Source organism: Aegilops tauschii, chromosome 5 (genome assembly GCF_002575655.3).
Source record: "Aegilops tauschii subsp. strangulata cultivar AL8/78 chromosome 5, Aet v6.0, whole genome shotgun sequence".
NCBI classification, from domain to species: domain Eukaryota; kingdom Viridiplantae; phylum Streptophyta; class Magnoliopsida; order Poales; family Poaceae; genus Aegilops; species Aegilops tauschii.
The window spans coordinates 283,205,652-283,231,850 of NC_053039.3; positions in this window are offsets into that span (position 1 = coordinate 283,205,652).

Sequence of the window (26,199 nt, forward strand, 5' to 3'; positions counted from 1 at the left end):
AGCCGGGGCTGGGGAGGGATGACGACGTCGTCATCCTGGAGAGGGCGGCGGTACCGACCCCGCCGACTGGGATGGCTCAATGCGGCCGGCCTGATCTGCCGCCTCCACAGTCGGCGGGGGGCGAGCCGGCCGCGAGGACTGAGCTGGCGGTCCGGACGCTGCCATGCCGGCGCGCGGGGAAGGCCGCGTCAGAGCCGCAGCCGGCTGTGGGCTCCAGCTCATCGGCCCAGGATCTGGATGCGGCCAGCGCCACCTCAGGGTGGACGCCGGGCGGAGGGACGGCCGTGATGAACGTGGCCGCGCAGGACGTCCGGACCCGGCTCCAAGCCCAGGCTACGGCGCTGAGGCGGTACAATGACGAGTTCCTTGCGACGCAGGCGGCCATCCGGGTTAGTCTTCTTATCTTGCTTCTTTTTGATCTTGGTTTCTTCCGTGGGGGCGCGTCAGCGCACCCACTGGGTGTAGTCCCCGAGTTTCGAGTCGGCTGCTGAGCAGGCGGCTTGGAACTTTTTAGCGGATCAAGTTTTGCTATCTTTTCTCTTACTTCGCTCTTCTGCCTGTCTTGCGGGACTACCACAATCTTCGCGCAGCTGCCTTCAATTCCCAAGCTCGGGAGCTGACCCAGAAAACCGCCGACGTAACTGAGAGCCGGGTAAGTGCTTTGTCCTTTATCTCACGTGGGGGCGCATCAGCGCACCCACTGGGTGTAGTCCCCGAGATTCGGGCCGACTGCTGAGCAGTCGGGTCGGATCTTCCTTGACGACTTCCTCTTATTGTTTCTTCTTTTTCTGCCGTCCCTGCAGCGGCCAACGCCAGTCTGAGGGCACAGCTGGGAGGGTCTCAGGCTGCCCTTCGTGCCAAGGAGGCCGAGTTTTCCGCCTTGGTGCAGGAACGTGACCGCCTAGCCAAGAGGTTGGCCGACCAGGAGGAGGGCCACAAGGCGGCTCTGAAGGCGGTGCAGGACAGCGAAGCCGCCCTCCAGGCCGAGTACGAGACAGAGGTGGCTGGCTGGGCCGAAGCAAAGCAGACTCTGATCAATGGCTATGGCCAGATCGAAGATTTGGTTGACGGTAAGCCGCCTACTTCTTCGTCCTTTCTTGCCGTCTGCCGCTTTTGGCTCGTTTTCCGACTTGGTGTTTTCTCTTCTTTCTCTTTCTTTCTTACGCAGAGTACTTCCCTGGCTACTCTACCGCCGCCAACCAGATCATCGAGGCCCGCCGCAAGGCACGGAGGCAGGCTGGCGCTGAGATTGCGCCAAACGCTAGCCGGTCGCTGGAGGAGCAGCTCTTGGCGATCCAGGCCCGCCTCCAGCCAGCTCATCGACTGCTCCGCCGTCTTCAATGTGCCGGGGCGCAGGTGCTGGCCGCCCTCTGGCCTGGCGAAGTGGTTCCCCGCACCCCCAGTCGGACTGCCGACTGGCTGGAGGTGGCGGTCGGCCGCTTTGAAGCCTGGAAGGCTTCGGCGGCTCGGTCCGGCGCCAGGAGGGCGCTGGAGTTCGTCAAGGCCTGGTATCCCGGCCTGAGTCTGGACCAGCTGGCTACCTGGCGGCAGCAGGCCGACATGGAGCTGGAGCCGGCGCGGCCGGCTATCATCCGGCGGGCTTCGGCGATCGCCGACTACACCGACACCAGCGCCTTCGCCCCTGAGGTAGATGACAACGGTGTTGCCCAGCCGGAGGACTGGTTCGGGCTGAACCCAGCAGACGGCGAAGACTCGGCGGAGGAGATTGACTCCAGCGATGAGGGTGAAGAGGAGGAGGAAGGTGAAGACGCCGGGCCGGATGGTGGGGCGACCGGCCAGCCTCAGCCTGACCGCGCCTCCAGCAACACGTCGCGCGCGGGTGCGTCGCCTGCCACCGGTGGTGATCAGGCTGAGACCCGCCAGCCGGCCACTCCTTCAGCCGGCGACGCCGTCTCCACCGACCAGCCCCGGCTCCCACGTCGCACCTTTAGTCTAGTCTGCTATCTTTTATTTTCCTGTCTTGTCACTTTTGGAACAATATTCTATTAAGTTTACACAATTCCACCCACTGGGGGTGTATTCGAACTATGTCGATTGCCGGCCTGTTGAGGGCTTTATATGTATATATGACTATGCATGTGTTTGGCTTTTCCTTGTTCTTTGCTTTTCATCCTTCTGCTGTTTCCTTTGCCGCCCTCCCTTGGTTGCCGCCTCCCCACACAGACAGTTGCTCTGCAATCTGTAGCTGGAGAAGTGCTTGGCCAATTGGGAGGGCAAGTACTCTAGCTTTGCTGGATTAGAGCGAAGTGTTTAGGAAGCCGGCCAGCCGGCTGTTCTGACAGCCGGCAGGCGTGGTTGGAGGACGTCTTTCGCTATATAAGTTCATTAGTCCTTAGTCGTTTTTCGTGTGGGCATCCTTTCTGCCTTGGCTCTTGCTAGTCGGACAGTCGGTTCTTCGAGCTGCGACTTTCAACAAGAGAGGACTCGGGAGCCGGCACACTACTTGTCTGACTTCAGGTAGAACTTTTAATATAGCTCAAGGCGGCCAGTCCCCGGGCCGACTAGTCGAACCCGGTGCCAGACAAGAAATCAAATGTAATAATACATTCATGGATATGACACTCGTCACTCATAGATAAATAAAGGCAGTCCCCGAGTGCTCCTCGGGGAGCCTGTTGTTTCATACTTAATATAAAAGGGTAGCATGATACATACTGCTTTCAACTGTAAAATCTTCTCAGGAGGTTCGCGTTCCATGGTCGCTCCGACTCCTTGCCGGAGTCGTCCCTCTTGCGTGCTCTTGGTTTTTGCGCGTCAATCAGGTAGTAGGAGTCGTTGCCTAGTGCCTTGCTGATGACGAAGGGGCCTTCCCAAGGGGCCGAGAGCTTGTGCTGGCCGGCTGTTCGCTGGATCAGCCGAAGCACAAGATCGCCCTCCTGGAAAGATCTTGGCTTGACCTTGCGGTTGTGGTAGCGGCGCAACCCCTGCTGGTAGATGGCGGACCGACTGAGTGCTAACAGCCGGCCTTCTTCCAGTAGGTCGACACCATCTTCTCTTGCTTCCTTGGCCTCCGCCTCCGTGTACATGGTGACCCGAGGCGAGTCGAACTCGATGTCGGTTGGGATGACAGCCTCGGCACCATATACAAGGAAGAATGGAGTGAAGCCGGTTGATTTGTTGGGGGTAGTACGCAGACTCCAGAGGACAACCGGCAGCTCATCGAGCCAGCAGCCGGCCGATCGCTCTAGTGGCACAACCAGTCGGGGCTTGATGCCGGAGAGGATGAGTCCATTTTCTCGCTCGACCTGGCCGTTTGACTGCGGGTGGGCAACGGACGCTAAGTCCAGTCGGATACCCTGCGTCGCGCAGAAACGTGCCAGTGCTCCTTTGGCAAAGTTCGTGCCGTTGCCGGTGATGATGCTGTGCGGCACGCCATACCGAGTAGTGATGTCGGTGATGAATGTTACGGCAGTCAGCCCGTTCAGCTTCTTGATTGGCTTTGCTTCGATCCACTTTGTGAATTTGTCCACGGCGACAAGCAGATGTGTCAAGCCGCCACGGGCTGTCTTGAAAGGGCCCACCATGTCCAGTCCCCAGACGGCAAAGGGCCAGGTGAGGGGAATGGTCTTGAGTGCAGAAGCCGGCAGGTGTTGCTTGGAACTGAAGACTTGGCATCCTCTGCAGCTCTTGACTATCTCTTTGTCATCTTCCAAAGCAGTCGGCCAAAAGAAACCGTGGCGGAAAGCTTTGGCCACAAATGATCTTGAGGCTGCGTGGTGGCCGCATTCGCCTTGATAGATATCCTTGAGGATTGCTACTCCTTTTTCTGGCTCGACACAGCGCTGGAAGACTCCAGTGACGCTGCGCTTGACAAGCTCTCTGTTGATTATTACATATGCTCCGGCTCGTCGTTGGACTAGTCTTGCTGAGATCTCATCAGCCGGCAGCTCTCTGCTGACTAGGAATTTGAGGATGGGCTGGGCCCATGATGGAGCAGTGACTTCTTCTTCTGTTAATGCGGCCACCATGACTCGGGTGGGTGGGTCGGGTGGCGTGGAGTTGGAGTCGGCCACCGCTTCTTGTGTCGCTGCAGTCCCCGGGCCGACTGCTGCAGTCCCCGGGCCGGGTTCTGAAGTCCCCGGGCCGGGTGCGACTACGGTAGTTCCCGGGCCAGTTGTCGAAGTCCCCATGCCGCCTGCGGGATTCCTCCAGTCGGATCCGGCTGTATCAGGCACAGGCGGTACAAAGATAGAGTCTGACTCTGGAGACGGCTTGATGGACGGCTTGAGGAGGCGCTGGAGGGAGACGCCGGTCGGTATAGCCTGTCGGGTGGAGCTGATCCGTGCCAGGGCATCTGCTTGGTCGTTGTCAGCCCTTGGCACGTGAAGGAACTCGCACTCTTGGAAGTACCCACTGATCTGCTGGACGAGGAATCGATAGCTCGCCATGTTTGCGTCCTTGGCATCCCAGTCGCCAGACGACTGCTGGACCACCAAGTCTGAGTCACCATAACACAGGATCCAGCGTATGCCGAGCTCTTTGGCTAGCCGGAGCCCATATATGAGTGCCTCGTACTCGGCCACGTTGTTGGAGGCGGCGATGTGGATTTGCAGCGTGTATCTGAGTTTGTCGCCTTTGGGAGAAGTGAGGACGATGCCGGCTCCCAAGCCGGTGCGCATCTTGGACCCGTCGAAGTGCATCCGCCAATGGGTAGAGTCGGGAGCCGGCGGTAGGTACTGGGTCTCGGCCCAGTCGACGAGGAAGTCGGCCAGTGCTTGGGACTTGATGGCGGTGCGGGGCTGGTAGAAAATTGTGTATGGTGCCAATGCAATGGCCCACTTAGCCACCCGGCCGGATGCATCCCGGCTGCCTATGATCTCGGCCAGCGGGGCGGTGCACACGACCGTGATGGGATGCTCTTGGAAGTAGGGCTTCAGCTTCTTGGCGGCAAAGTACACCCCATAGCACATCTTCTGGTAGTGCGGGTAGTTCTGTTTTGAGCTGGATAGTACTTCGCTTAGATAATACACCGGCCTCTGGACTAGCTGGGCTCGGCCTTCTTCCGGGCGCTGGACCACAACAACTGTACTGACTACTCGGCTAGTTGCGGCAATGTAATGGAGCATGGGCTCCTTCTCAGTCGGTGCCGCCAGGACAGGTGGAGTGGTCAGCATCTTCTTCAGCTCATGGAAGGCTTGGTTGGCTTGGTCATTCCACTCGAAGTGAGTGGACTTCTTCATGAGTCGGTACAGGGGGAGAGCCTTCTCTCCTAGCCGGCTGATAAAGCGGTTTAGGGAGGCCAAGCACCCGGTGAACTTCTGCACATCTCGCAATTTGGTGGGAATCTCCATCCTCTCGATGGCCTTGATCTTCGCAGGGTTGCACTCGATGCCGCGTTCGGAGACCAGAAAGCCTAGCAGCTGGCCGGCTGGTACTCCGAACACGCATTTCTCGGGGTTGAGCTTGATTTGGAATCGGCGCAAGTTGGCGAATGTTTCTTTGAGGTCTTCCAGCAGGGTGCCGCGCTTCTCTGTCTTCACCACAATGTCATCTACATAGACGTGGGCATTTCTGACGAGTTGCTTGAGGAGGCATTTCTGCATGCAACGCTGAAAAGTGGCACCGGCATTCCTTAAGCCAAATGTCGTAGTCAGGAAACAGAAATCTCCGAATGGTGTGATGAAGGCAGTCTTCAGGCGGTCTGCTGGGTCCAACTTGATTTGATGGTACCCTGAGTAGGCGTCCAAAAAGCTCAACAGCTCGCATCCGGCTGTGGAGTCTATCACTTGGTCAATCCGTGGCAAAGCAGACGGATCCTTGGGGCAGGCCTTGTTGAGGCTGGTGTAGTCTATACACATGCGCCACTTGTTGTTCTTCTTCAATACCAAGACTGGGTTGGCAAGCCACTCTGGAAAAAATACTTCCATGATAAAGCCAGCGGCGAGGAGCCGGGCTATCTCTTCTCCTACGATTCTTCGCTTCTCTTCGGACAGTCGGCGAAGGGGCTGCTTGACTGGCTTCGCGTCGGCCCGGACGTGCAATTTGTGCTCGGCGAAATCCTTCGGGACACCCGGCATGTCTTTTGGGGACCATGCAAAAATGTCTCGATTCTCACGGAGGAAGTCGACGAGCTCGCCTTCCTATTTACTGTCTAGGTTTGCCCCAATGACAGCAAACCTTTCCGGATTCTCCGGGTCCAGAGGTATCTTCTTCGTCTCTTTGGCCGGCTAGAAGGAGCCCTGTGCATCACAATCTTTGGGGTTGGGGGACAGGGCCGGCTGCTTGCCGGCCATGGCCACAACCCGCTCCAGCATCTTCTTCTCTTCTGCTACTACGAGGGACTCGGCCAGCCGGCTACTGGCCATGGCGCACTCGATGGACTTCTTGTAGTCGCCGGCTACCGTGATGATCCCCTTCGAGCTCGGCATCTTCATCTTCAGGTAGGCGTAGTGGGGCACAGCCATGAACTTGGCCAGAGCAGGTCAGCCAAGCAAAGCATGGTAGGGGCTCTCCAGATCCACTACCTCAAACCAGATCGCTTCCCGGCGAAAATGATCCTTGTCTCCGAAGAGAACATCCATCTTGATCTTGCCGATCGGGGAGCAAGACAAGCCGGGGACGATGCCATGGAACACGGTCTGGCTTGGCATAAGCTGCTTCGCCTTGATGTTCAGCTTTTCCATGGTATCGCGGTACAGTATATTGATACTGCTTCCGCCATCTATCAGGACGCGGGAGAATCGGGCAGCTCGCCTCTCTGTCGCGAGGGTGACATCCAAGACTAGTGCATAGGAGCCAGGGGATGGCATCACCTCTGGGTGGTCAGCCTGGCTCCAGTTGATGGGCTTCTCGGACCAGTGCATGAACTCAGGGGCACTAGAGGTGACTGCGTTGACCTCTTGATGCTGACGGCGCCGACTACGCTTGTCTTCGGCTTGGCTGGTGAAGACGACGTAGGCGGCGTGCTCTTCAGGGAACTCATCTTGAATGGCTCCGACTGCCGGCCGAGCCGCCGGCTGCTGAGGGGCTGGAGGCGGCGGGCCGGGAGGCGGAGGCGGCACCAGCCCTTCGCCCTTGGAGATTCGCGTGAGCCAGTGGCATTTTCGGGTCGTGTGGTTGGACGGCTTCGCGCCACTGTGGAACTTGCAGGGGGCGTCGAGAGTCTGCTCGTAAGGGAAAGCCGGCTGCCAAGCCGACCTACCACCCTTCTTCTTGGGAGCGGGCCGCTCTTCGGGCTGCTCATCTTCAACTATGGCCACCTGCCGACTGGTGGAAGGCGGCATGGGGGCCTTGCGCTTGTGATCGTTCTGGTAGGGGCGCCGATTGGAGTCGCCAGCCGGCGTCTTGGGAGCCGGAGCGAGCACCTTCCCAAAAGCGTCCACTCGGAGCTCGGTCTTCATCGAGGAGTCGGCCATGGCGTACTTGTCCGCGATGATCAGGAGTTCGTTGAGGGTAGCCGGCTCGTCGCAGAGGAGTCAGTGCTTGAGGAGGGTGCCCTCTCGGCACCCGGCGGTGAAGTACTCGATGGCCTGAACCTCGTGTACCCCCTCGCAGGAGTTGCGGAGCTCGGCCCACCGCGTGAGGTAGTCGCGGGTCGACTCGCTGGGCCCTTGGACGCATAGGGAGAGCTGGCGAGGCTTGGGAGGCCGCTTGTACGTGCTGGTGAAGTTGCGGATGAAGACTTCCGTGAAGTCCAGCCAGCTGTTGATGCTGTAGGGTTTGAGGCTGTTGAGCCAGGTGCGCCCCGTGCCTTTGCAGCATGAGGGGGACGTACTTCACGGCCAGGCGCCGATTGCCATTGGCTATGCTGACAGCAGTGGAGTAGTCGATGAGCCAATCTTCCGGCTTCACAGAGCCGTTGTACTTGGGCGTGTCTCTGGGGAGCGAGAACCCTTTGGGGAAGGGCTCGTCGCGGATGCGGGGGCCAAAGCACGGCGGGCCGACATCGTCTTCTTCTTCTAGCGCCAGGGATCGAGCAAGGCGGTCGATCCAGTGGCGGGCGTCGTTCTCGCCGACTCCTTCTCGGCGCCCTAGTCGGTCACCAAGAGTCGGGTGCATGACAGGCGGGGGGGTGAGACGTCTCTCCCTTCGAGGCGGGGGAGGAGGCGGATTTCCTTGGCGCTCCACCACTCGAGGGCGGCCCTCCGCGTCGCGCTCGATGGTGATGCGAGTCCGGCTGCGGCTAGCAGCCGGCTCCTTGTCCTTCCTCCCGCAGGCGCCGCTCGCAGGCGGCGATCGGGACGTCGCGGCGTGCTCCCGGCGCGGGGGATGACTATCAGCGTGAGCGCCGGCTTCGTGCCGTTCTGCGGCCGCGTCGATCAGCTGTTGGATCTGCCTTGTCATGTAGGGGAGCTCATCGGCTCCCAGCCCATTCAGCTCTTCAACGGCCGCCTGCGCGGCTCATAGATTCTTGAGCGGGGTGGCGTAGACGGGACGATCTGCCCCCAGCATGCTAGCGATAGCCGCGCCGCGCTTCTGGACGAAGCCGGCTCGGCTCGGCCCGCTACGCGGCGGCGTACCGAAGGCGGCGCGGTCGACCTCGCGCTGGTGGGCCTCGGTGAGGCGTCTCATGGAGGCTATCTTCTGGCCTTCCGTGATGAGGGCGAGGCGGCGTGCCACCAAGGTCTCAGCGTCGGCGTCGACCGGGATGGGGACGGATAAGTCGTGCATCGCTGCTTGCACGGCGTCGTGGGCGTTCTCGCCCGAGTTGGCGACGTGGCTGATGACAAGCACTTCGGTGATGGTGCTGCTGCCGCTGTCAGCTCGAGGAAGAGGGTCATCGAAGACCACCATGTCGGAGGGGTAGGCGTCGAGCGATGCCGTGTCAGAATCGACAAGCATCGGGTCGGTGGAGCCGACCGACTCTAAGTCTGCGACAGGCTCGCTGGAGACGTGAAGTTGGTCGAGGAGGCTGACGAGGCGGCTCTCGGGGTAGTCCGTGCCTGCGTCGGATGCGGGCTCGTCGGAGATGCGAGCCTCGCTGAGCAGATCGGCGAGGCAGCTCGCAGCGCAGGCGTCGTCGACGCCTTGCAGCGCGTCGGGGCAAACGCCATTGGGCGCAGCAGGCTGGCTGCGCTCGCGGGGGAGGAAAAGGGTTCCCATCCAGAACAGGTCTCCGGACGACGGTGCACCTGGCCCCATGGTGGGCGCCAAATGTCGGGTGGTAGGTGCGACATATGCCAACGGGTGGCTTATCACGGTGGGAGCCAGTAAGACGTCGCCGGTGCCTGGAAACGGGATGAGGCGAAGACATGCACGCCGGCGAATCTTACCCAGGTTCGGGGCTCTCCGTGGAGATAACACCCCTAGTCCTGCTCTGCGGGGTCTCCGCATGATCACTAGATCAGAAAGAGTAGCTACAAATGCTCCTAGAGCTGTCGGGCTCAAGGGAGGAGAAGAGCAAGGCTAGCTCTCACTTCCCTCTCTATATGGTGTGTGTGTAACTCTAAGAAGCCAACCCTTTGCATGGGTGACGCGGGGGGTTTATATAGGCCTACCCCCCGGGGGTACAATTGTAATCCGGCTGGGCGCGGGTCCCAGTCGTCAGTGTCTGCGCTCGCCGGCTTCTCTGCCGGCCGTTGGGGCCCGCCGACTAGTGGGTCCCGCCGGCTGCCGGCCTCTTGGTCGACAGGCCGGCCCCACCGCCTGGGGGTCTTGTCGGCGGCTGTTTACTGTAGCCTCGCCTCTGATGACGAGGGCTTCGTCGAGGTAAGCGTGGCTACAGTGTGCCTCCTCGAGGGCTCTCACTGTAGCCTTACCTCGTCTTGTCTCCTTAATGTGGCACATGTTTCGAGGGAGGGGAGTAGCCGGCTTCTGGGGGCCGGCTACGCCTCTGGCCGACTGGGGGAGGCCGGGCCGCCTTCGTGCCTCTCTCTGGCTGAAGGGGCCCGCCGCCCGTGGGCCGTACTGGCGTCTGTCGTGGATGACGTTGAGGCCAGCATGGCTACAGGGCCGAGCCGGACGGGAGATGGCCGACCCGTACAGCGTCCTGTGGCCATGCCTGCCTCGGGATTCGGGGGTAGTGGGCTGCACTGTAGCCACACCCCGTCTTGTCACCATTATGTGGGCGTAGTTTTGGTGGGTGCGGTCTTGGCCGGCTTCTTGGAGTCGACGCTCTTCATGGCCGGCTCTGGGGAGTCGGCATTCTCTATGGCCGGCTTCCTGGAGCCGGCCATCTCGTAGTTATCTTGGGGGAGGTTGCTGAGGCTGGGTCGCCCTCTGAGAGTCGGCTTCAGGGGTAGCCGACCGGGGGAAGGCGGCCCAATGCTTTGAATGCTTGAAGGCTCAAATGGCCTGATAATTTTTGAAGAGCCAGGGGTAGTCGGTTAGGCTACCCGTGGCCATTTACTCCGACAGACCTCCATAACCGAGAAACATTTCCTTAGTCCTCTTTAAGGCACCTAAGGATAATTTTGACCGATGTCCGGTGGTCCACTCTTGGATCACTCTTGTACCATCTTGCCAAACTTATTGGTAAGGCCCACAACAGGTCTGGTACATAGCATGGCATACTTTATAGAACCTATGGCTGAGGCATAGGGAATGACTTTCATTCTCTCTCTATCTTCTGCCGTGATCAGGTTTTGAGTCTTTACTCAACTTCATACCTTATAATACAGGCAAGAACTCCTTCTTTGACTGATCCATTTTGAACTCCTTCAAAATCTTGTCAAGGTATGTACTTATTGAAAGTCTTATCAAGCGTCTTGATCTATCTCTATAGATCTTGATGCCCATTATGTAAGCAACTTCACCGAGGTATTTCATTGAAAAATTCTTCTTCAAACACTCCTTTATGCTTTCCAAAAAATTCTACATCATTTCTGATCAACAATATGTCATTCACATATACTTATCAGAAACGTTGTAGTGCTCCCACTCACTTTCTTGTAAATACAGGCTTCACCGCACGTCTGTATAAAACTATATGCTTTGATCAACTTATCAAAGTGTATATTCCAACTCCGAGATGCTTGCACCAGTCCATAGATGGATCGCTGGAGTTTGCATACTTTGTTAGCACCTTTAGGATAAACAAAATCTTTTGGTTGCATCATATACAACTCTTCTTTAAGAAACCCATTAAGGAATGCAGTTTTGACATCCATTTGCCAGATTTCATAAAATGCGGCAATTGCTAACATGATTCAAACAGACTTAAGCATCGCTACGAGTGAGAAAATCTCATCGTAGTCAACACTTTGAACTTGTCGAAAACCTTTTGCAACAAGTCGAGATTTGTAGATAGTAACACTACCATCAGCGTCCATCTTCCTCTTGAAGATCCATTTATTCTCAATGTCTTGCCGATCACCGGGCAAGTCAACCAAAGTCCATACTTTGTTCTCATACATGGATCCTATCTCAGATTTCATGGCCTCAAGCCATTTTGCGGAATCTGGGCTCATCGTCGCTTCCTCATAGTTCGTAGGTTCATCATGGTCTAGTAACATACCTTCTAGAATAGGATTACCGTACCACTCTGGTGCGGAACGTGCTCTAGTTGACCTACGAGGTTCGGTAGTAACTTGATCTGAAGTTTCATGATCATTATCATTAGCTTCCTCTCTAGTTGGTGTAGGCATCACGGGAACGGTTTTCTGTGATAAGCTACTTTCCAATTCGAGAGGAGGTACAATTACCTCATCAAGTTCCACTTTCCTCTTACTCACTTCTTTCGAGAGAAACTACTTCTCTAGAAAGGATCCATTCTTAGCAACAAAGATCTTGCCTTCAGATCTGTGATAGAAGGTGTACCCAACAGTTTCTTTTGGGTATCCTATGAAGATGCACTTCTTCGATTTGGGTTCGAGCTTATCAGGTTGAAGCTTTTTCACATAAGCATCGCAACCCCAAACTTTAAGAAACGACAGCTTAGGTTTGTTGCCAAACCACAGTTCATACGGTGTCATCTCAACGGATTTAGATGGTGCCCTATTTAATGTGAATGCGGCTGTCTCTAATGCATAACCCCAAAATGATAGTGGTAAATCAGTAAGAGACATCATAGAACGCACCATATCCAATAAAGTATGGTTACGACGTTCGGACACACCATTACTTTGTGGTGTTCCACGTGGCGTGAGTTGTGAAACTATTCCACATTGTTTTAAATGAAGGCCAAACTCGTCACTCAAATATTCACCTCCGTGATCAGATCGTAGAAACTTTATTTTCTTGTTATGATGATTCTCCACTTCACTCTGAAATTCCTTAAACTTTTCAAATTCCACGTACCCTTGTAGACCGAAAGCATAAGCATTTGACAACGCGGTTGATGTAGTCGAACTTCTTCTCGTTCCGACCGATCAAGCACCGAACGTACGACACCTCCGAGTTCTGCACACATTTAGCTCGATGACGTCCCTCGAACTCTTGATCCAGCAAAGTGGCAAGGGAGAGTTCCGTCAAAACGACGGCGTGGTGACGGTGATGGTGAAGTGATCCCCGCAGGGCTTCGCCTAAGCACTACGTGAATATGACCGGAGGCGTAAACTGTGGAGGGGGCGCCACACACGGCTAGGAATCAATGTTGTGTGTTTTAGCGGTGCCCCCCCCCACATATATATAGGTGGGAGAGGGAGAGGCGCAGCAAGGGGCGCCCCAAGTAGGAGTAATCCTACTTGGGCGCCTCCTCCAAGTCGGCCTCCCCCCTTCCATAAGTGTCGTAGGGGGAAGGAAAGAGAGGGGGAGAGAAGGAAAGGGGCAGGCCGAATCCTCCCCTTTCATTTCTCCCTTCCCCTCCTTCCTTCTCCTCCTATTCGGCCTATATGGGGGCGCACTAGCCCACTAGGGGCTGGTCTGTCCCGCCCTTGGCCCAATAAGGCACATATCTTTGCCGAGGGGTGCCCGGAACCCCTTCCGGTGACCCGATACGTACCCGGTACCCCCGGACCACTTCTGGTGTCCGAATACTATCGTCCTATATATGAATCTTTACCTCTCGACCATTTCGAGACTCCTCGTCATGTCCGTGATCTCATCCGGGACTCCGGACAACATTCGGTCACCGAATCACATAACTCATATGATACAAAATCGTCATCGAATGTTAAGCGTGCGGACCCTACGGGTTCGAGAACTATGTAGACATGACCGAGACAACTCTCCGGTCAATAACCAAAAGCGGAACCTGGATGCTCATATTGGTTCCCACATATTGTACGAAGATCTTTATCGGTCGTACCGTAATGACAACATACATTATTCCCTTTGTCATCGGTATGTTACTTGCCCGAGATTCGATCGTCGGTATCTTCATACCTAGTTCAATCATTACCGGCAAGTCTCTTTACTCGTTCCTTAATACATCATCCTGCAACTAACTCATTAGTCACTTTGCTTGCAAGGCTTCTTATGATGTGTATTACCGAGAGGGCCCAGTGATACCTCTCCGATACTCGGAGTGACAAATCCTAGTCTCGATCTATGCCAACCCAACAAACACCTTCGGAAATACCTATAGAGCATCTTTATAATCACCCAGTTACGTTGTGAAGTTTGATAGCACACAAGGTATTCCGCCGGTATCTGGGAGTTGCATAATCTCATAGTCGAAGGAATATGTATTTGACATGAAGAAAGCAATAGCAATAAAACTGAACGATCAATATGCTAAGCTAACGGATGGGTCTTGTCCATAACATCATTCTCCTAATTATGTGATCCCGTTCATCAAATGACAACATATGTCTATGTGGTTAGGAAACTTAACCATCTTTGATTAACGAGCTAGTCTAGTAGAGGTTTACTAGGGACACTGTGTTTTGTCTATGTATCCACACATGTATCAAGTTTCCGGTTAATACAATTCTAGCATGAATAATAAACATTTATCATGATATAAGGAAATATAAAATAACAACTTTATTATTGCCTCTAGGGCATATTTCCTTCATACTTGTGTAGGTATTGAGGCCATGTTGCCTGGGCCCTTAAATTGGACAACACGCATAGAGTTCAACACAGTAACAACATACTAGATAGATCATACTGCTGTGGATGCAAATGACGACATATAGGATGGGCACAAATGAATCTTTCAACCTACCTACATCTCGCACACCTAGGAGGAATTACTCAGGCATAATAAGAGGGAAATCAATCACAACTGAGATAAAACCCATGAAAAACGTATCGATAATACCGGGAAGACCAACAATAAGATGAAATGGATAATTCAAATAGTTTTGATCTCCAGATGAGATGGAGTAGAGTTACAATTGTTCTCCCAAATTGGAATTCCTCTTACAATAGTGAAGCGGGGTGATGATGATGATGGAGATGAAAGGACCAAAACTAAGAAGATCTTTGATGGCTCCTCAGATCCTCTCTTCTCCTGTTCTGGGTGGTGTGGCGGCAGCTAGGGTTCTCCCCCCGAGTCCCTTCACGAAAGTGGCTTGTATAGACGTGGTGGAGCTGATGGCAGTCCATACGACCGCTCATACAAGCGCTTGCGATCGTATGGAACACCGTCTTTTGCTCTGCTGCGCCTATTGACTTGGGTCTCTTCATGTAAGTTGCTCCATCTGGCTTAATTTGTAGCAATCCCTCTTAGTTTCTTTACGTAATTGATATTTCCTGCCAAACATTGGGAAAATGGATTTTCTTCTCTTTTGAGGGATTTTAGCATTAAATTATCCGAAGAGTAACAAAAATCCGATGAAAACCAAGCAAGAATCACTAGGAAAACATCACAAATTCTCGAGTCATCAACGGGCTGCCGGACATGGGGAAGACAAAGGGATCCGCCGCTACCGGCCGTAGACTAGTATAGTGTATGCGTGTTGCATGAGTGTGGCTCCGCGCGACCATAGGTGCACATACTTTTACCCTTTTAGTTTAAATCTGTCCAAAATGTAACTGTTTTCGTTTGGTTTGTATGAAATCCATCATGTTCATATCATATCCAACCGTGTTTGCATGAATTTCGTCCGGTTAATTCGTAATGTGTTTCGAATGTATGCGAGTGTTCGGGAACATAGCAGAAATTCAAAATTTTCTACGCATCACCAAGATCAATCTATGGATTAACTAGCAACGAGAGAGAGGGGAGTGCATCTTCATACCCTTGAAGATCGCGATGCGGAAGCGTTGCAAGAACGCGGTTGATGGAGTCGTACACGAAGCGATTCAGATCACGGCCGAATCCGATCTAAGCACCGAACAACGGTGCCTCCGCGTTCAACACACATGCAGCCCGGTGACGTCTCCCATGCCTTGATCTAGCAAGGAGAGAGGGAGAGGTTGGGGAAGACTCTGTCCAGCAGCAGCACAACGGCATGGTGGTGATGGAGGAGCGTGGCACTCCAGCAGGGCTTCGCCAAGCACTGCGAGAGACGAGGAGGGAGAGGGGTAGGGCTGCGCCAAGAGAGAGGGAGACTCGTGTCTATGGCAGCCCCAAAAACCCACTATATATAAGGGAAGGGGAGGGGCTGCGCCCCCACCCTAGGGTTCCCCCCTAGGGGTGGCGGCCAGCCCTAGATTGGATGGAGGAGGTGGCCAAGAGGGGGAGAGAGGGGGGCGCACCCTAGGTGGGCCTTAGGCCCATCTGAGCCTAGGGTTTTCCCCCTTCCCCCTTTCCATGCGCCTTGGGCCTCTTGTGGGAGGCGCACCAGCCCACCTAGGGGCTGGTCCCTTCCCACACTTGGCCCACGCAGGCCTTCGGGGTTGGTGGCCCCTCCCGGTGGACCCCCGGAACCCTCCGGTGGTCCCGGTACATTACCGGTGACGCCCGAAACTCTTCCGGTGGCCAAAACCTCACTTCCTATATATTGTTCTTTACCTCCGGACCATTCTGGAACTCCTCGTGACGTCCGGGATCTCACCCGAGACTCCGAACAACATTCGGTAAGCATATATATCTATTCCCTATAACCCTAGCGTCATCGAACCTTAAGTGTGTAGACCCTACGGGTTCGGGAACCATGCAGACATGACTAAGACGTTCTCCGGCCAATAACCAACAGCGGGATCTGGATACCCATGTTGGATCCCACATGTTCCACGATGATCTCATCGGATGAACCACGATGTCGGGGATTCAATCAATCCCGTATACAATTCCCTTTGTCAATCGGTATGTTACTTGCCCGAGATTCGATCGTCGGTATCCCTATACCTTGTTCAATCTCGTTACTGGCAAGTCTCTTTACTCGTTCCGTAACGCATGATCCCGTGACTAACTCCTTAGTCACATTGAGCTCATTATGATGATGCATTACCGAGTGGGCCCAGAGATACCTCTCCGTCATACGGAGTGACAAATCCCAGTCTCGATTCGTGCCAACCCAACAGACACTTTCGGAGATACCTGTAGTGCACCTTTATAGCCACCCAGTTACGTTGTGACGTTTAGTACACCCAAAGCTTTCCTACGGTATTCGGGAGTTGCACAATCTCATGGTCTAAGGAAACGATACTTGACATAAGAAAAGCTCTTAGCAAACGAACTACACGACCTTGTGCTATGCTTAGGATTGGGTCTTGTCCATCACATCATTCTCCTAATGATGTGATCTCGTTATCAATGACATCCAATGTCCATGGTCAGGAAACCATAACCATCTATTGATTAACGAGCTAGTCAACTAGAGGCTTACTAGGGACATGTTGTGGTCTATGTATTCACACATGTATTACGGTTTCCAGTTAATACAATTATAGCATGAACAATGGACAATTATCATGAACAAGGAAATACAATAATAACCATTTTATTATTGCATCTAGGGCATATTTCCAACAGTCTCCCACTTGCACTAGAGTCAATAATCTAGTTCACATCACCATGTGATTAACACTCAAAGTTCACATCGCCATGTGACTAATACCCAAGAGTTTACTAGAGTCAATAATCTAGTTCACATCACCATGTGATTAACACCCAATGAGTTCTAGGGTTTGATCATGTTATGCTTACGAGAGAGGTTTTAGTCAACTGGTCTGCAACATTCAGATCCGTGTGTGCTTTACAAATCTCTATGTCATCTTGTAGATGCAGCTACCACGCGCTACTTGGAGCTATTCCAAATAAACGCTCTACTATACGAATCCAGTTTACTACTCAGAGTCATCTGGATTAGTGTCAAAGTTTGCATCGACGTAACCCCTTACGATGAACTCTTTTACCACCTCCATAATCGAGAAAATTCCTTAGTCCACTAATTACTAAGGATAAGTTCGACCGCTGTCATGTGATCCATTCCTGGATCACTCTTGTACCCCTTGACTAATTCATGGCAAGGCACACTTCAGGTGTGGTACATAGCATAGCATACTGCAGAGCCTACGTCTAAAGCATAGGGGACGACCTTCGTCCTTGCTCTCTCTTCTGCCGTGGTCAGGTCTTGAGTCTTACTCAATACTCACACCTTGTAACACAGCCAAGAACTCCTTCTTTGATGATCTATTTTGAACTCCTCCAAAATCTTGTCACGATATGTATTCATTTGAAAGTACTATTAAGCATTTTTGATCTATCCATATAGATCTTGATGCTCAATGTTCAAGTAGCTTAATCCAGGTTTTCCATTTAAAAACACTTTTCAAATAACCCTGTATGCTTTCCAGAAATTCTACATCATTTCTGATCAACAATATGTTAACAACATATACTCATCAAAAATTCTATAGTGCTCCCACTCACTTCTTTGGAAATACAAGTTTCTCATAAACGTTGTATAAACCCAAAATCTTTGATCATCTCATCAAAGCGTACATTCCAACTCCGAGATGCTTACACCAGTCCTTAGAAGGATTGCTGGAGCTTTGCATACTGGTTAGCATCTTTCAGGATTGACAAAACCTTCTGGTTGTATCACATACAACCTTTCCTCAAGAAAATCGTCGAGGAAACAATGGTTTTTGACATCCTATCTGCAAGATTTCATAAATAATGCAGTAACTGCTAATATAATTCCAACAGACTCTTAGCATCGCTACGATTGAGAAAATATCATCGTAGTCAACTCCTTGAACTTGTCGGAAAACATCTTAACGACAAGTCGAGCTTTCTTAATGGTGACACTTACCATCATTGTCTGTCTTCCTTTTAAAATCCATCTGCACCCAACAGCCTTACGACCATCAAGTAGTTCTTCCAAAGTCTATACTTTGTTTTATACATGGATCCTCTCTCGGATTTTATGGCCTCGAGCCATTCGTCGGAATCCGGGCCCACTATCGCTTCTCCATAGCCGTAGGTTCATTGTTGTCTGGCAACATGACTTCCAAGACAGGATTATGTACCACTTTGAAGTAGTACGCATCCTTGTCGACCTACGAGGTTTGGTAGTTACTTGATCCGAAGTTTCATGATCACTATCATAAGCTTCCACTTCAATTAGTGTAGATGCCACAGGAACAACTTCCTGTGCCCTGCTCCACACTAGTTGAAGTCATGGTTCAATAACCTCATCAAGTCTCCACCATCCTCCCACTCAATTCTTTCGAGAGAAACTTTTCCTCGAGAAAGGACCCGTTTCTAGAAACAATCACTTTTGCTTCCAGATCTGAAATAGGAGGTATACCCAACTGTTTTGGGTATTCTATGAAGATGCATTTATCCGCTTTGGGTTTGAGCTTATCAGCCTGAAACTTTTCACATAAGCATCGCAGCCCCAAACTTTTAAGAAACGACAGCTTAGGTTTCTCTAAACCATAGTTCATACGGTGTCGTCTCAACGGAATTGCGTGTGCCCTATTTAAAGTGAATGCGGTTATCTCTAATGCCTAGCCCATAAACGATAGTGGTAATTCGATAAGAGACATCATGGTATGCACCATATCCAATAGGGTGCAGTTATGATGTTCGGACACACCATCACACTATGGTGTTCCAGGCGGTATTAGTTGTGAAACAATTTCCACAATGTCTTAATTGTGTGCCAAACTCGTAACTCAGATATCTCTATGATCATATCATAGACATTTTATCCTCTTGTCACGACGATCTTCAACTTCACTCTGAAATTACTTGAACCTTTCAATAATTCAGACTTGTGTTTCATCAAGTAAATATTCTCAGCATCTACTCAAATCATCTGTGAAGTAAGAACATAACGATATCCACTGCGTGCCTCAGCACTCATTGGACTGCACACATCAAATGTATTACTTCCAACAAGTTGCTCTCTTGTTTCATCTTACTGAAAACGAGGCCTTTCAGTCATCTTGCCCATGTGGTATGATTTGCATGTCTCAAGTAATTCAAAATCAAGTGAGTCCAAATGATCCATCTGTATGAAGTTTCTTCATGCATATATACCAATAGACATGGTTCGCATGTCTCAATCTTTTCAAAAACGTGTGAGTCCAAAGATCCATCAACATGGAGCTTCTTCATGCGTTTTATCCTAATATGACTCAAATAGCAGTGCCACAAGTATGTGGTACTATCATTACTATCTTATATCTTTTGGCATGAACATGTGTATCACTACGATCGAGATTCAATAAAGCATTCATTTTAGGTGCAAGACCATTGAAGGTATTATTCAAATAGACAGAGTAACCATTATTCTCCTTAAATGAATAACCATATTGCGATAAACATAATCCAATCATGTCTATGCTCAACGCAAACACCAAATAACAATTATTTAGGTTTAACACCAATCTCGATGGTAGAGGGAGCATGCGATGCTTGATCACATCAACCTTGGAAACACTTCCAACACATATCGTCATCTCATCTTTAGCTAGTCTCCGTTTATTCCGCAGCTTTTATTTCGAGTTACTAACACTTAGCAACCGAACCGGTATCTAATACCCTCGTGCTACTAGGAGTACTAGTAAAGTACACATTCATATAATGTATATCCAATATACTTCTGTCGACCTTGCCTGCCTTCTCATCTACCAAGTATCTAGGGTAGTTCTGCTTCAGTGACCGTTCCCCTCATTACAGAAGCACTTAGTCTCGGGTTTGGGTTGAACCTTGGGTTTCTTCACTAGAGCAGCAACTGATTTGCCGTTTCATGAAGTATCCCTTCTTTCCCTTGCCCTTCTTGAAACTAGTGGTTTTACTAACCATCAACAATTGATGCTCCTACTTGATTTCTACTTTCGCGGTGTCAAACATCACGAGTTGCTCAAGGATCATCATGTCTATCCCTGATATGTTATAGTTCATCATGAAACTCTAGTAGCTTGGTGGCAGTGACTTTGGAGAACCATCACTATTTCATCTGGAAGACAACTCCCACTCGATTCAAGCGATTGTAGTACTCAGACAATCCGAGCACATGCTCAACGATTGAGCTTTTCTCCCTTAGTTTGCAGGCTTAAGAAACTTGTCGGATGTCTCACACCTCTTGACGTGGGCATGAGCCTAAAATCCCAATTTCAGCTCTTGGAACATCTCATATGTTCCGCGATGTTTCAAAATGTCTTCGGTGCCTCAATTCTAAACCGTTTAACATTACACACTGAACTATCACGTAGTCATCAAAACGTGTATGTCAGATGTTCGCAACATCCACAAACGACGCTCGAGGTTCAGCACACCGAGCGGTGCATTAAGGACATAAGCCTTCTATGCAGCAATGAGGACAATCCTTAGTTTACGGACCCAGTCCGCATAATTGCTACTATCAACCTTCAACTAAATTTTCTCTAGGAACATATCTTAGTAGAACTAAAGCGTAATCTACGACATAATTTGCAAAGACCTTTTGACTATGTTCATGATAATTAAGTTCATCTAATCAAATTATTTAATGAACTCCCACTCAGATAGACATCCCTCTAGTCATCTAAGTGATACATGATCCGAGTCAACTAGGCCGTGTCCGATCATCACGTGAGACGGACTAGTCATCCACTACAGGAATTAGCTATTTTGCCGTCTGTCACGGCGGACGGCAAAGGCATGAACGGCGGACGGCAAAAGGCTCCGGCAAAGTAGGCTACGGTAAACAGCTACTTTGCCGTCTGCTTCCTGGCGGCTGACGGCAAAGGCCCTTTGCCGTCTGCCGCGGACGGCAAAGAGAGCGGACGGCAATAATTGCGCTGTCAGTCCGTTAAGTGGCTAATGGCAGGCCTTTGCCATCCGCGTCAGACGGCAAACTTTCTAGTGTCTTTGTCGTCCGCCTTATGATGTCATCTATACGTCACTACATGGCAGGCCTTTGCCGTCCGCCGCTGACGGCAAAATTATTTACTCTTTGCCGTCTGCCACTGTAGGCAAACTGACCAAATGGGTCAGCTCCCAGAAAGCACAGTTGGATGCCACGTGGCTTCTTTGCCGTCCGCGGCAGACGGCAAAGAGCCCGTTGCCGTCGGTGGCAGACGGCAAAGAGCCTGCATATTGGCTCTTTTTTCTGTTTTTTATTAAATCCAACAATTATATTTCAAAAGGCCATTACAGAGCAAACATATAAGATATCCAACACATAACTTCATCATCCAACCATATATATTACATGCATAGTTCCATCATACATAACAAGTTCAACATAGAGGCATCCAACCATATATATTACAATAGTTTCATCCAACGATACATGCATAGTTCAACGATACAAAAGAAACAGAGAAAGGGATAAGGAGCACTCCATCTATGCAAGCTTTCGTCAAGTGAATGAAATCTGCAAAATGAAAAATAAGAAAGTTAGAACAAGAAGAGTAGAACAAGAAGAAGAGTAGAACAAGAAGAAGACTAGAACAAGAAGAGTAGAACAAGAAGAAGACTAGAACAAGAAGAGTATGTCATTTATGAGCTAACTTACGTGAAATGGATCATATATGAGCTAACTAAGTTGAAATGGGTCGTTTATGAGCTATCTAAGGTGAAATGGATCATTTATGAGCTAACTTAGTTGAAATGGGTCGTTTATGAGCTAACTAAGGTCAAATGGATCGTTTTTGAGGTAACTAAGGTGAAATGGATCATTTATGAGCTAACTTAGTTCAAATGGATCGTTTTTGAGCTAACTTAGGTGAAATGGGTCATTTATGAGCTAATTTAGTTGAAATGGATCTTTTTGAGCTAACTTAGGTGAAATGGATCATTTAAGAGCTAATTTAGTTGAAATGGATTGTTTTTGAGCTAACTTGGTGAAATGGATCGTTTATGAGCTAAATTAGTTGAAATGGATCGTTTATGAGATAACCTAGGTAAGATGGGTCATTTTGGAGTTAACCTAGGTGAAATGGGTCATTTTAAAGCTAACGTAGGTAAAAATGATCATTTAGGAGCTAATCTAGGTAAAATGGGTCATTTTTGAGCTAACTTGGATGAACTGGATCATTTATAAGGTAACCAAGGTAAAATGGGACATTTTAGAGCTAACTTAGGTAAAATGGATCATTTATGAGCTAACTAAGCTAATTATGCAATTTTTGACATAAGTAAGCTAAGTACAAATCGTTTTAGAGCTAACTTAGGTAAAATGGATGGTTTTGGAGGTCAGTAAGCTTATTAAGTCATTTTGGAGGAGAAGAAGCTAAGTCTAGGTCATTATGGTAAGCATTGGAGGAAATAAAGCTAAGTCTAGGTCTTTATGCATGGGTTAAGCAAAACACTAGATAAACTTACCAAGATCCAGGAGGTGTAGGAGCGGGGTGGCTCGTGTCGGTAGCTGGAGAAGGATCGTGCGATGCTTGTCTGGAGTTACGCTGCACCAAAGATCATTTCCAATGTCTTGTTAGCATGATGACACTCAAATGTTAAGACTAGCAAGTAATGTCCATTCAAATAAAACTCACCGTGGTCCCAGGAGCAATCACTGGCATCGGCGGAGCGGTCTGACCTGTCTTCTCGAACACAGACTGCACATTTGGTTTCGACGACTCAGTCATACTAGTTAGTAATGAGACAAACACTACATGAATGTTTTGGCTAATCTGCAGAAGAAACTTACCACAGGGAGCTCGTACATGGCCCTTGCCTGCATGTCATTCCGTGCCCTCTCCTCCTCCATCATCTTTGTCGTCCTCTCCTCCAACTCCCGCTGCCTCTCCGCCGCCTCCGCCAGAAGTTTCTCCGTTCTATCTCTCTCACTCTGTATAGCAGCCTGCAACACCACTCACATGACCATTTGTAATCATTGATGGAAGCGCACACAATGTAATGGAGAAAGATAACTGAGTACGTATCACTAACCTTGATGGCGAGTTGCACTGGCCGTTCACGAGGCGTTATCTCAGGAGCGGAGCTCGACTGGCGCGCCTTGATCTCCGGGAGAGTGCTAGGACAACGGATAAGTCCATCTCCAATGGCTACGGAGCCATGGGACCTCCCACCACCAGATATCATCACCAGCTCTGGATCAATGGGACCCTGGCTCAGGTTAAAGTCCTCCCCTTTCCTCGCCTTCCCCTCATCTCTATATCTCACGAGCTTGTTGTGGGAGGAGATGTTGGTGAAGTTGTTTGCATCATCGAGGTCAGACTGAGAGAAAGCCTTGACTTTCTTGAAAGAGGGAGTGTGGGCCATGGCATATAGGTCGTACACCTCTGGCACCTTATCCACCTTATTGTGGCGTGCCTGAAAGAGAGAAACAATGAAAATTAGTAATTAAAGGGCTCAAGCTAGCATGATGAATGAATTGCATGAATCATGAAGCAAACCACATACCCAGTTGCGCCCGAACTGATATAAGTTGGAGCTGCCTTGATGGTGTGGCACACCTTCCATTTGGGCACGTTTGTCCTTGGCCTCGTTGTGGAGGGCTAGCCATTCTTTTGAGCACCACTCATCGACCAACACCTCCCAACAATCCATCCGATCCGCACACCATCTTGGAGGCGCCTAAGTTAGCAAATAGAAACTTGAGCGCTACGGCTAAGAATTACTAAATGAAGGAACTTAAGTAGAAGGCCTTAAGAATTACCTTCATGTACTGCTCCTTACTCAGGAACTTATTGCGGCACGCCGGCTTGGTCTTCTTGATACCACGCAAGGCGTAGTAGTCTCGAACAGCCTGCACCCGAGCCTCGTGCCGTAAGTTCTGGAGTAGGCGCTTGCAGACGTTCTCGATAACATGTGCCGCGTCCTCCTCGTATCCCTCCTCACACCTGTAGAATGTCTGCAATCAAATGAGACAATATTGATTAGTACAATTAATAACTAGCGAGTTGAAGATTTTTAAATGTGTAAAGGAGAAATTACCCAGAACTTTCTGATCACCATGTCTGCCCTCGTGTCGCACACGACACCGTCGATAATCTCATCCGGCGGGGCCAGGGCAGCCACGTAGTGCTCCCAGCTCAATCCAAGCTCTGGAAGCCGACCCTCACCAGGCAACGTGACAAACCCTGGGAAGTTTTGCCGGCAAAGAACTCCAAGGACGGAGTTGGGCCGGCGGACACTATGATGGTGGTCCCAACCCCTGCAGCATGACAAGGCCAATGCATTAGTTATTTGAAGAAACGTGAATGCACAAGGTACAAAAATATTAAATGCACTTACGTACCTCTCCCCATCAGGGAAAATCAACCACCTCTGCTCGCGGGTCGCCGGCACGGACGGGAGCCGTGTAGCACCACGCTGGTAGACGGTGCCCCCCTCCTCCTCAAGATCAGTCGGCTCCCTGCCATCATCAGCATGGCCACTCGGCTCCTCGGGCTGATCCGGCCAGGTACCCCATCCGGACGTGTGCTTCTCCGGGGTCTCGTGGGCCGAACTCTCGTGGGCCGAAGGCCAGTCGACCCGAGGCTCGTGGGCCCAAGACCCGTGGACCGGAGTCCGTGTAGCCTCCTCCTCGGACGAGTCCACCCTAGCAGTCACGTGCTCGGGTGAAACAGCTGGGGGTGGCGGCGAGGAAGGCGCCGTAGCAGTCACCCTACCTCCTCTCCCGCGACCACGTGCCCCACCTCCTCTCTTCCTACCTCGTCCCCTGATGGGCACCGCGGTCGACGAAGAAGGGCCCGGCGGTGTTGCCATACTGTCCAGCAACGCTCGACGGAGAGGTGCGTCTGGAATGGAAGACCTCAGACCACGCGCCGACGAAGAAGGGGCCTTGGCGCGCTCCCGACCAGCGCCCACCATCTTTCAACACCTGCCATGACAAACAGTAAATGAAATTAGTACAACATAAAAAAAAAGACCGACATGAATAATAATATGTGTATCACTTAAGTGTATCATCATCAAGTACAACATTAAAAAATTTAATACCTGACACTACTAATAATCTCGATCAGTATCATCAATAAATGCATAATCATCATCATCACTATAATCAATGACGGGCTCATAGGGTTCAGTGGCATCAACATGTGCAAGGCCACCTTGACGTAATCGGTCAAGCAATGACAGGTCATCCGCAGCAGTAACCTCTTCTTGTTCCGGCTCTTCTTGTTCCTCCTCTGGGGTGATGTCGGATTCACTGTCGCTGTCTAGTTCAATGTTTTGGGGTGAAGTATAGCAGTTCTTGAAACGCTTTTTGGAAAGACGTGTCTCTTGGAAGAATTCTCCTTCATATGTGTCTGGGTTAATGTGAGGTTCATAATCCTCTTCCTTTGGGGGAGATAGTCTAGCACGTGGCGGCACTTCATAAACGACATCCCAACCTTTCAGATTTGGATTAGTTTGGCAGGCCCACGGTAGATAGAATACTTGGGTCGCCTGTTGAGCCGTAATATAGACATCAGGAACATCTAAATGGGTGCTTTGGTTGATTTCAACTAGCCCTATATGTTCATGAGTCCTTCTAGTCTCCTTCGGCTGAAACCAATAACATTTGAAGACTACGACATTCGGTGGGTTTTCACCATAGAATAGAAGTTCATAAATTGCTTCAACTCTCCCATAATACTCGGTACCTCCTTCGCCGATAGCAGATACACAACAATTTGTAGACTTTCGGTCGGCCATAGATAGCTCTTTGCCATAGGTACGAAAGTGATACCCGTTGATGTCGTATTTGTCAAATGAACGGACCTTATAGTCAAAACCATTAGCGACTTGTCTCAATTCGGCGTCCATAGACTCTGAATTAGCCTACAAGTTTAATATGAAAGGATTGTTGCATTACGCACAAATTAGCGAATGAAACCGGGATAGCCGCCTACAAATTAGCCTACAAGTCTAATATAAATTACCGTTTGTTTGAACCAAGAGATGAAACCGGGATAGCCGCCTCCTTGCTTTGCGAGAAGCTCATACTCTTCGACAGAATCCTTTTGGATCACCGCTCCATACGAGAATAAGGCGACGTATCGACTGTATGAAATATCCAGGAATAAGAGCAGTTCAAAGGAAATAGAAGTTGCGAAACTATGTACCGAGAA